Source organism: Nelumbo lutea, chromosome 3 (genome assembly GCF_056320005.1).
Source record: "Nelumbo lutea isolate HS-2025 chromosome 3, American lotus-T2T, whole genome shotgun sequence".
NCBI classification, from domain to species: Eukaryota; Viridiplantae; Streptophyta; class Magnoliopsida; order Proteales; family Nelumbonaceae; genus Nelumbo; species Nelumbo lutea.
The window spans coordinates 115163159-115175842 of record NC_142686.1 but is presented as its reverse complement, the minus strand read 5'-3'; the positions used below and the strand labels follow the sequence as shown (position 1 = coordinate 115175842).

Genomic DNA, 12684 nt, shown 5'->3' with positions numbered 1-12684 from the left:
ACTGATTTGAGAGTTTTAAGAATTTTTTTTTTTAATTGCTCTCAATGGTGGGCTTTGTCTCAATATTCAATCATCTACTTGGTAGGTGTGGGCTCTATTTACCTCACTTCTTGGGCCAAAAAATTTACATATCAACAAATGCCGCCTCCCCCCCAAGTTGGTAGTTATTATTGTAATTGGCAATCCAAACATCGACTTGCAAAGTTTACACTCTTGTAGGTTAGGAGTAGAGAATTTTCTCTCTTTTTTTTTGTACCATCAGTAGTTCAAACTCTTGCAGGCAATAAGTAGGATTTTTTTTTTTTGGTCGTTCGTAGTTTATACTCTTACGGGCCAAGAATAATACATAGTTTTTTTTTATTTGAATTGGCCATTCACAGTTTATTCTCATGCGGGTCATGAGTGATACAAATAATTTATTTTGTAATTGCACCTTTTTCAAGTTGCTTACGTACCCTTAGAAGGATCAAGTCATGATGTAGTTCACAAAGTGATTTGTACTTGTGACTTGGGGCTTTGTAGATAGTTTAGGCTCTTATCTAAGAGCGCTTAATGGATAGTTTAGGCTCGTGTTCGGGAGCACATTTTGGAAGTTGAATAATTTATACTCGTACTCAAAAGTCTTGTAGACAGTTTATGCTCATACCTAAGAGTAAATTTTCAGTTGCTTAGGAAGTTGAGTAGTTTATACTCATACTCGGGAGTCATGTAGACAGTTTAAACTCATATCCAAGAGCAAATATTGAGTTGTTAAAAAGTTGAATAGTTTATACTCATACTCGGGAGTCTCGTAGACAGTTTATACTCATATCCAGGAGCAAACTTTGAATAAAGTTGTTTATACTCTTGCTTTAGAGTCTTTTACACAGTTTAGACTCGTATCTGGGAGCATAGATAGTTTAGGCTCATGTCCACGAGCGAACTTTAAGTGTTCCCCTTTTTTATTAGATAGTTTAAACTCATATATGAGAGCATAGATAGTTTAGGCTCTTATCCAAGAGCGAATTTTGAGTTTTTTTTTTCTTTCTAATAGATCGTTTAAACTCGTATATAGGAGCATTAATAGTTTAGGCTCATATCGAGAGCGAATTTTGACTCATTTTCTTTTTGCGTAACATGTGATTGTATGCACAGCTACACATCCTCTAGAAAAGAATTTCTTTTGTATGTACTCTTGTAGAGTAATTGAAAGTCAAAGGACTTGTTTCAAAACTTCATTAGTTACCACTCTCGGTGATTGGGTAGCAATGTTCTTGCCTTGTTTTTTCTTATTTTTGGGGGTTTCTGTGATCGAACCTTCTTTTTAATTTGCTTTGATTGTTCACAAGGTAGAGTGGATTTGTGTGTCGCAAGACACTCCTAACATGTAATGATGGTCTAATCATATTCTGAGAGTGACATGGTGAATTGGGTGAAAGAATTTCATTGACTAGTGAAAGAATTTCATTGACTTAAGGCATGTACTTGTCCTCCATTTAGTATTGCCCTTAGTGTAGAAGGGTCACTGGGCCTGAAACACTCGCCTGTTCAAGACAAATCACAGCAGCGGCAAGCAGTGAACCCAGGCCACTGCTACATCTTTCAGTTGAGTCAAACGAGAGGCCACTGCTTGAGACCATTGCCTCAGCGGCAAGCAGCTAAGTCAAACCTGGAGGTACAGATTGTGCAAAAGCTTCAGCTGAGAGAAATCAGCACGGACCTCACCTGAGAGATGGTTGGACCGGAGACTAAGAATGCGTAGTTGGGAGAGACGGCCGTGGGTGTTGAGCGGGATCGGACCCACAAGACCTCCCTCCAACAAGACCGATACCGGGGAGACGGAGGACGACGACATGCGACTGGTTGGCATCGCATTTGACTCCGACCCAACAGCAGGCGGAAGCGGAGGAGTTCCATTGAGGACGATTCGACGACCCAAGAGCGCTTGCTTGTCCTGTGTCAGCTCAGGATGGACTCGACGACCCAAGAGTAGTAACAAGATGAAAAAGACAAGAAACAAGAATCGGATAACAATGTCACTGGAGGCGTCTTCGGCGAGAGATGCACAGGATTTTGTTTGTATTAGATGGCTTGCAGGGGTGGCTCGTGATGGCGGTTCTGGGTTCGATGCAGAGCGGCATCCCGGCGACGAACCATGCGAAGGAGAGAAAAGCTGCCTTACTGGAAGCCTGGAACGGAGAAAGAGAAAAGATGCGAGAGAGAGAGAAAGAGAGTAATAGTAGAGTAATGAGAGATGCACTTCGCACGTTTTAAGCACGCGCACGTTTCTAGGACGCGTGGCGCGTTCTCATGCTGCACGAACGGTGCCCTGACGCTGCCTGGACTGAAACCGTACTCCTCGCACTTGCGATTCAATTGTCGTTTTTTTTTTTAGTTTTTTCTCTTTTATCATTAGGCCAGCCAGATAACATAACAGAAAATGACATAAGCAAAAATGATGCGGTGAGCGTGGATCGAACACGCGACCTTCAGATCTTCAGTCTGACGCTCTCCCAACTGAGCTATCCCCGCTGACCCATATACAATATTACCCTATAATTATTAATTTGAAACATGAATTTACATGTTCATATAGACGATAGTTTGATGAAAGCGATTAATATTGGTCTATGTCTTCGGATCAATATGTTAACCTGTTACACGTGGTTACTGTTATCTGCACCGTCTTCAGAGCTTTGCCATTGATTGCTGATGCTAGGGACTCGGTGCATCAAATGATCTGAGTCTGCTTTTCGTTCCTCTGAGATTGTAAGGTGGAGTGGTTTAGCACTGATTAATATTTTTGCACTTTAGGCTGCATTTGGTTGCAGTGCAGATTTATTTGCATTGATGCAAAACTATGATAGTGGAAATTATTTGGGTGTAAGTTTTGATTTATTTTTATTTCAAATTTTACCTTATATTGTTTGGTTGCATTAAAAATGAAATAAAATAAGACTTAAAGCAGAATAAAGTAAAATCCTAAACAAAATTAAACCAAAATTTGCATTTTTTTCATTTGCACTCTATTACATTTGTATTAGTGCAAATAAATTGCATTGTAACCAAACACAACCTTAGGCCCTGTTTGATTTGTGGAAATTGGGGTCTGGAATTGGAATCCAAATGGACTATTTCAATTCCAACTATTTGATTGGGCAGAATCAGAATCTCATTCCTATTCCTGTTGGAATGACATTCCCCTATTTGAGGGAATGGTCACTCCTCCCTCCCTTGGGAATGAAATCCCACTCCTACTTACTCTCATTCTCATTCTCATTCCTGTCTGAACCAAACAGATTATAGGAATGAACCATTCCAATTCCGATTCCGACTGCGAACTAAACATACCCTCATCCAGTCCTTCCCTTCCCAAAACCTCAGATAGTTGGAACAAAAATCTGTTGAAATAGGAGCTGATAAGCTGATAGTGTTGGGCCTTGAGGGGGGTCAAGGACCATGAGGAGTTGTGAAACCGGGGCTTTGTATACGTATGACTTTAAACAAGAGATGGACACCACTTACTATTCAAAAGCCTAAGCTATTGGATTATGGGTCACTCTTATATATAAGTTCCTTGCACTTCTTATATCTTTCCAATGTGGGATTCTCATTTGTTCCTCGTTCCATAACCTACTCACATGTGCATCCCAACAGATAATTGAAGGAGATTCAAAAGTAGTCATCAGCCGGCTTTAATAGACTGAAAAAACTCTTTGGTACTTTCAAAATGAACTAAAAAAGGTTAGAAGACTATCGACAAATTTGCAAGTGGTCTTTCAATGGGTGCCAAGGTCGCTTTGCAGCTAGTAAAGCAAGGGGTAACCAGGGCACAATGTTTTTGGGCTCAGTTGTAATAGTTTCATGTTTGGTTTCAGGGTTTGCTTGTCTTGTATTGCCTATATTTGTAATGGGTAGCCGAGGCAAGCTGTACCTTTTGCCTTTGGTGTATATCTATATACATTTAAATTACATTCCCACTACGCAACCGCGTCTGAGGAGAGTAGGTCCAAATTCCAAGGTTCAAATCCGATACGCCCCTATATTGGGTGTATCGGGGGTCTGACCGCTTCAGGGGTGGAGGAGCCTTAAACCGGCTCCCCTGAAGCGGTTTCAAAAAAAATAAAAATAAGTAAAAAAAACAGTATTGATCCACCCAATACGCCCCTACCAGCGTATCGGGCGTATCGACATTTTTAACCTTGTCAAATTCCTTATTTCATCGAAGGAATCCCTAAAACAACCTTCCTTTTTTTGTTAGAAAATCCTTAAAACAATTTGTTTTTCAACTCTTCAAAACAATCAATTACCGAACTACCGAACTGTATCAAGATGTGGAAATGAAGCCACTTTTATTTGTAACATTTAGGTTGGTCAATACAAAGTTTATGAGAATTTTTTTTTTCTACCGCAAATGCTTTGAGTTATCTAAAACAATATGCTAAATATAGGGTACCATAGCTGTTTTCGGAAAAAAACTCAACTTTAACGTTTCTATTATAAATATCAACACCTAATCCAATGCCTATATTTTTTTTAGTAGAATTGATTATTTGATATAATGTGAGAAGATCAATCAATCAACTAAATCGTCTAAAAACATTGCCAGTTAATCTGTTTTATTGTATTATAATAGATGCGTACCAAGTACCATCCATTAAAATTATTCATTTTATCAAACTAAATTTGTAGAATAACTACTAGGGAACCCTAAGGCTGTGTTTGGAAGGAGTGTAAATGCAAATTTACGCACTGCAAAATATTACACCTCCGGTTCAGGTGCATGCAATTGTGGACCAGATTTTATCTTCGATTTACACTCTTCTCGTTTGGCAACCACTGATGCAAAACAAGGGTGTTAATTTGTGACTGTTTGGATATTTTATAAGGATGCAAATTAATGTTTCATTATAAGAAGCCAAATAGCCACTATCCCAGAATTTCAAGAACCCAACTCGATGGGTGCATTTTATTGTTCTCGTGATGAATTTATGCATTCAAAATACAAGGAAACAAGTTGAAATGATCTCCAAAATCTCATAATGGCTCTCAGACGATCTCCAAAACAGTAAAATTAAATTTAATATTATGAACATACATCTTCTTAGTTGCAGTTTCTCTGAATGCTTATCCGTGTAGTCCAGTCCTATTACTGTACAATTAGTAAACAAACGGGAAAACAAGAAAGCAGAGACACACAAAAGGCAAGATTTAAAACAGTTTCTGAATGACTCCCTCCATCCATAGATGGACTCTTATCAAAAACTTCATTTTGATCTCAACTGGAATTACGATCCCAGCTTCCCCTGCTAGCTTCTGAAGAACAAAGTTTATCCGATAAAACATAATTTGACCACATGGTCCACATCTACATAAGAAGTATGTATTATGTTTACAGGAAAACTCTACATTGGTCTGTATTGGGTTCTCTCCATCTTTGATGAATCGTGTTTAAATACATAGCTTGGTCACAAGTTTGGATAACTACATTTCAATGGCAGTTTGAATCTGACACATGAGTTACCACCATACCATAAATAAATGAAGCAATCCTGCTGATTAGCTAAAAACCGGCTGAAGCCTCTGGATGTATGCTGTGCAAGGCTGATGATGGTTCGCTTGGAGTCTCTCTGTTGAACCCACATCAGTGATAGAGCATCCTTTCCGTGTCCTAACTTCTGACTATGGTTTGCATAGGTGCAAGCCCGGTAATCAGCTACTCTCAAGGAAGGGAAGTTGTAGAGAAGCAAAGGCAACAGTATTCTAATGTGGTGATTTCTGACTTGTCTGATAGACTTACTTTGAAGAAGGTTGCAGCCAATCTGATGAGGGTGGATTTCGCCCTCCAGTGAAATTATGACACTTGGCACCTCATGCCAACTAAGTGCAGCATCTTGCCAATTAGACAGCTCAAGCTAGCTACAGGCAACTCGTCACCTATAGGCAACTCGCCACTTACAGGCAGTTTGCCACTTACAGATAGCTCGCCACTTATAGGTAGCTCATCACCTATAGGCAGTTCGCCACTTATAGGCACAGTTCGCCGCTTATAGGCACAGCTCGCCACTTATAGGCAACTCATCACCTATAGGCAGCTCACCACTTACAGGCAGCTCGCCACTTACAGGCAACTGGCCGCTCTACAGGCAGCCTGGCGTCTTACAAACAGCTCGCCTCCTAGTAAGCCACGAAGACCTGCCTCGGGTAGAAGCACCTCGGCACATTACCGGCGGCTCAGTGAAAAGTAGCTCGGTGCAAGGTAGTTCGTTGCAGAGCATCTCGGCGTATCACATGAAGATTTCCTACCTGACAACCGTACCTGCCAGTCCATAGGACTGCGCCCACATCTCACGTCAGGCGGTGTCGTGCACACCAACTCTGCATAACGTCTCTCAACTGACGGGACCGTACTCTGCAATGGTTACCTGCACCAATCGAATCAGCTTGGCGAATAACAGCTGTAGCAGAGAATCAGAGGCGGTTACACCCGATTTGACAGAGCATCAGTATATAAAGGCCCAGATTCCCAAGGGGCAAGAGATGATGAAAAATGGAAGTAACCCCTGCTCTCTAGCTCTCTCATTTCTCTAATATCATCTTCAAGCTCTCTACTATCAGAGTGCTAACTTAACCATCAGAGTAGCCCCGCCGGGTAAATACTCCCGAGTCCTCTGATTCAGTTCTTGCAAGTTCCTCGGCTCCTGCCGTCTACAAAGAGGAGCAGGTCATCTCATGCAGAGGGCAGTCGGGTTGCACTCCACCAGGGAGCTTGCCTCCAAGGCAGCGCACTCAGCAGCTCATCAAGGTGGCTCACTACCAGGGAGCTCGCCAAGTAGTTCACCACCAGGGAGTTTGCCACCAAGTAGCTCACCATCAGGGAGTTCGCCACCAAGTAGCTCACCACCAGGCAATTCACCACCAGGGAGCTCCATCATCCTCTGAGTCACAAGCCACCTAGGAGCATGTCGAAGGACGAGGTATTTAGCCAAAAAAAAAAAAAAAATTGGTATGTGACCAGAAACGGTTACATCACAACCATTCATTTGAGATAGCTAAATTTAAAGACGAGCCTGGTTTCTACTTTGTTGTTTTAAAGTTTTGCAGAGAAGGTATCCTCTGTGGAATAATTTATGAGAGTTAATGGTATTTCTTTAGGTATATATTTGGAAAGAATTCCTCTATAAAGAAGATCCCAATGACTACTCTTGTGTTCAATTAGGCATTTGATGTTGATTTGTCTAAAGTATCTATTCAAATAGTTCTGCCATTAGAGAAAGATCTGCGCAGGTGATACTTTTATTATTTGCTTTGGTTCATAACTAAAATTTAAAAAGATTATAAATATATCATAAAAATAAATACTAGTCACTAAATGGATCATTAAAGAAACATAAAAACTGGAATCAGTAAAACACAACAACCAAATGTTCCATAGTTTTTTTTTATTTTTTGGTATTCGGTGCCATGCACCATTAATAACTTCCCCCTTGACCCCTTTTTTTCCCCAAAGTGCTAGTTGCAGGATTCGATTCCACACCAATGCTGGAACAAACCAGCTAACACACCAAGGAGCCAGCCCTCAGTTGAGTTGGTGGCAAGCCATTCCTACCATAGTGGAGGCACAAGATCAAACAAACATGTCTGCAGGCTCTTTGTGGTATGGCCACTAGGTCTCAAGTGCACCCAATCCCTTCCCCACCCTGTGTCTTTACTAACCTCTGACTCACTAACCCAACTATTCAAATACCAAAAATAAAGCACTAAAAAAATTTGGGTTCAAACATTTAAGTTGTTATGTTATAGAAAATTGCCGAAGTAGTTAAAGGAGTAAATTCTCTCTTGAGAAATAGTTTTCTCATGCCTATTTAGTTTGATGTGTGAAATAATTTAATAAGTATGCTTCTCAATCAGTTTGCCAGATCCAAACAAAGAAGCACTTATCTTGAGAAAAGTGAAGGGGGCATTGTTGCAGTATTGAAATTCAGTGGAAAACCAACTGAAGACATTGTTCTTCAGAAGGAGGAAGCATTGCGCTCTGCACTTCTTAGTGACGGTTTCAAACCAAAAGAGGGTTGTTTGCTTGCTAGATACAATGATCTAGGGTGGACATGGAGTTTCAAAATGGTATGATATTTTGGTATTTTCTTCCACTGTTCCAATAATGAGTATTCTATTCTAGAAGTGTTGCAAATGATCTCTATGAATTCATTGATAGAATTACAATGTTACACCACCCCATGCAAAACAAAAGAAAGAAATAAAGAGATTGAAAAATGGACTTGTGATTATGTTTTTATCTGTCTTCCTCACAATATATTTCCATGATCCAGTTCTCTTTACAGTTTCCTACATCAGCAATTGACCTGCAACTTACTATTTTTTCTTATATTTTGCACAACTAATAGTTTATGTAGAATAGTCATTCGACGTTGGATGTTTGCAATTGTTTGCTTTATGTCCTTTCATTTCATCTTATCTCTTGAAATTGTTACTTTTTTGTGGATGCTTTGCTTCGTAGAGAAATGAGGTGCTGATATGGCTTGAAGATTTCACATTGTAGTAGTGTTTACTAAAGGTGGCCATCCTGTGATTTGAACTCCATGCTGATTGGCTTTGCATAAAGGTACTGCCAGAGGATGTTTTCAAGGTACAAACTAAAAAAAATGAGGAAAAGAAAAGGCAGTAGTTTAAGCACACAGATATCAACTGCACCATTGAAAATCTATGAAATACTTAACAATCCAAAATGTAAAGCACTTGATTCAGTAAATATTTTGTATAGAAAGTAGTTACTTCAGACATTGTTTCCCTCCCTCAAGATGAGGGAAGATTTACAAGGTATTCATTGGTATAGTCTTTGTTTAGGACATTATTGATTCAGTACAGTTAACAACCCTGCAAACCTGCCTGTGTTTTCCTGGTTCTGGGCTATGTTACAAGGATGCCAGGGTATTTCTTTGTCCAACTCAGACACGAGGAGTCCTAACACTGCCATATTGTAAAAAAAGTGACATTGTGTTAGAATTTGTCAAAGTAGTCGTCTGGTAACTGCTGAATTGACTGTCCAAATGTTTTAGTATTTTAAAAGGAAACCTTATTATGCTATAAAGGCATTGACTGTCCAAATGCATCTACTAACTTCCATAATTAATAGAGCAATCAAGCCATATTTAATCCAATCACCAAACTTTTTGAATGGGTCTCCAACAGGATCCCAAGCATCCATCGAGCTAATTTTTGTTTACCGTTTCTCTTTCTATGCTTTAATTCCTAGACAATCTTCTCGTAACAGATGAAACCAAATGGAGGCCAAGGAATTTTTCAATAATAATGCCTAATCCATGCCAAAAAAAAATGATGCAGATCCCAATTTTAGGAATGAAGATGATCATTGAAAATTATAAAGTTTTCTATATAATTGCATTGGGCATGAAAATAGAGAAAATACAGAACCAACTACCATGGCAATGAAAACAAAACAAATAGAGTTGGAATGACTTTGTGCAACCTTCTATCACCTCTAAATTCCTAACCAAGAAGATGGGAGTAAGAAATTCATGATTCAACCCCACAAAATCCCTTTTCAATATATCTTGTGGTAGCCACACTCATTTTCTTGGCATTCCAGGATGACAATATCGTCACCATGTATGAGAAGATTTATGGAGGAGATTTCAAGTTCATGCCTTTTCTACTAATTATAAAGCTACTGGAACCAAACCCTCATACTTGGATCACCTATAAGACCATGGAGATGTTCTAATTCATGAAATCTGTTATGAGACTCAACCTATTACTGAGAAAGTGAGGCTACCCTTTCCCAAGTTATAGTGCCAAGGACCACTATAGGTGAAAGCAGAGAAGTAAAAGAAATTTTAGGCAAAAGACAACAAGCTTTACTAATATGCAGTGGTTTGTATAACTTGGTGGGTATCTATATGGACTTAGATTGGTTTTGCTCCTTCAATCAGTGTGATAGCATGGTTCAGGGAGGGGACATGGGGATGGTATTTCAATTGGTTCCTGAAATACATCATTAAATTAATCCACTACTGACTGAGTCCTCGCATCAGTCTGGCACTCTGGCCAAAGCTAGTAAAGTCCCACACTGACTCTATTTGCTTTCAATGTACAGATTAATTCTAAAAACTAAGCACCCTCTAGAATGTGACTACCACTGTCATCAATGTATTGCAGAGTCATATCAGCAAGATTCTATGTCATTAGCCCGATGGTTCGGAGTCACTGGACTTCAAGAATAGCATCATATCTCATTGCACATGTCCACACCTCTTTAGTAAAATCAATTACAGAGTCTAAAGAACCACATGCATCATTCCACAGTCACATGTGGTGATTGTAACTGAGTAGAAAAATGAAAATAGACTTGACCCACTCAAGGATGGAATTGAGTGGAGACACTGATCTCCTAAAAGAAACTCAAATAGAGTGGGTTCTGCAATCTTAATGCCACTTCTAGTATGGATCATGGACCTTAAACCCTATGTAAAAGTGATTGCAGGTCACACTGAACACCCAGAAGAGATCATGGGTTGCTGTGATAGTCCACAAAACTTTCTAGCATCAACTGCAGGTCACTAGTGAATTTCTAAGAGTGGTCAGAGGTCACTTAAGTGCTTCTATAAGAGATGAACCTGGCTCTGGTACCATGTAAATGTTGTATAGATAAGAAACAAGTGGGAGAAAATAAAATGATCTCCCACCAATTGACAACTTCCTTGTTTATATGTTTTAGAGTACATATAAAAGGTCTATTCTTTCTTTAATGAAGTGGGGCAGAGCTTAAACTGTTGTCATATCACAATGACAGGTAAAGACACCAAACTATCCCTGGTCTCACACCTCTTAACAGAACTCAACTCAACTCAGACAAACTATTGACCAACTCAGCTTTAACCCCAACTCAGGGGAAATTGATATAAATTGGAAATAATAGTGATACACCATTTAAACAGTTGTGTATATGTTATGTTTAGGATGTTTCATCACTTTATACTGGGATTTTGGAAGGGTCTAGTTCTGTTCTTCTATTTCAGGTTACTTGGATGTTTATTGATCAATAATTTTCATCAAACAAGCTTTAAACAAGTATTTTATGTGAAGGTTAATCAAGCATGGGATGAATGAATCTTATGCATATAAATACTTTGTCTTCAGAGCACAACATATAGTACTATCCCATGGATATGAAATGGTTAATTGGTAAAGGACCTGGGCTCAAGGTTTTCTAAACCAGTACTATCCATCTACCTATCTATATGTACCATCTCATTTGTGCATTTGTAAAATGAACAGGGAGGAAACCTTCAACAACTTTGGCAAGCAATTGAACCCAAAGACAGCAGTGCACAACTGGTATGGCTTTTTTCCTTTCATTTTTAAGGAGTCTATAGTTCAAAAGGCCCATATCAATGCATGCATTTCTTTATTTAACTGTAACTTATGCATATATATTCTGTAGGGAAGATTTTGAACCGAACTAAGGATACTATTAGTCTTTGAATATCTAAAAATCACCATATGGATAGATAGAAATTGGTTTATGATATCAGATTATATGTAACAATCCTATTTAATTTTGCTGAGAGCTATTAGGGATGCCATAACAAAGAATTACCAAACAAATAAATAATACCTACCAAAAAAAAAAGAATTACCGAATAAGTAATATTTCACTATTATAATATACATCAAATACTCGAGTTGCCCCAGTAGTATTCATCAATGATTTTGTTCTTTTGCCTTTTGCTGGTGAGGTTATAACTGATATTATCTTCATTGCAATGAGTAATGTGCAGAAATAATTTGATTACTGAAAACCGAAGGGAAAAAGAAAGACCAGAAATTAAGAAAATTGGGTCTAGGAGACATGAGCCGGTAATATGTCAATAGGGTATGCAATTAGTATTTGAAAGAAATCAGGTACAGGAGAAATCTTGCAGCAGTATTTGACAATGAAAATCAGGTACAGGAGAATCTTACTTTCACTTTTAGATATACGTTGAAGGGGATCTAAAAACGATGTTGGTCAGGAGCTTCGAACAAGAGAAAAACTAAATAAAAGAACAAAATAACACTAGATCAATATCTGTTCAGTAAATCGGATGGAGAAGTGAAAATGATCGTTGTTCTTTCACCTGCTTAAACGCAGACCTCAATGCAAACTTCAACAGAGACGAGGTTCAGTGTTCAGATCTCAACGCAGATTTAAACGCTGACGCTCGGATTCTCAAGGCTGTTGGTGGATGTTTCGGACTCCTCATATCTCAAATCTGAGAATAATAGTCATTGCTCAGATCTCAAATTTTCGTGCCAGTGGAAGAGCATAAATTCCTCTTCTATTTCTCTCGATGAAATAGGGCGTGATTTTTTACTTCAAAAAAAAACGATGTAGTTTTCCACCACTAAATCAATGTAAATCATCGGGTGTTTGCAAATTTCCATCGATAATAGAGGCTTTTTTACACTATTTCCAAACACATGCAATTCTAGACCGGAGTGCAATAATGCACTCAACCAAAATTTACACTCCTTCCAAACGCAGCCCAATGGATTAAGGTGTTCCTTCAAGGGTTATACTCGGATTCTCCCATGCATTTTTAAGCTTCTTAGATTTAAGTGCCAAGATTTACCAAAAAAAAAACTTTATTTATCCCTTCTCATAAATTTGTACTTTTTTGAAAG

General features: G+C 38.8%; 1 long non-coding RNA gene and 1 other non-coding gene across 2 annotated transcripts; both read right to left on the bottom strand.

Moving 5' to 3' along the window:
* Positions 1–2438: 2438 nt before the first annotated feature.
* On the bottom strand, positions 2439–2511 carry TRNAF-GAA (transfer RNA phenylalanine (anticodon GAA)). Its single transcript has one exon. It is a non-coding gene; the product is annotated as a tRNA-Phe (tRNA).
* Positions 2512–8709: 6198 nt separating this feature from the next.
* On the bottom strand, positions 8710–12591 carry LOC148867824 (uncharacterized). Its single transcript, XR_016109854.1, has 3 exons — positions 12138–12591; positions 11983–12053; positions 8710–8967 (listed from the first exon to the last, which is right to left on the bottom strand). It is a non-coding gene; the product is annotated as an uncharacterized LOC148867824 (long non-coding RNA).
* Between the last annotated feature and the right edge of the window lie 93 nt (positions 12592–12684).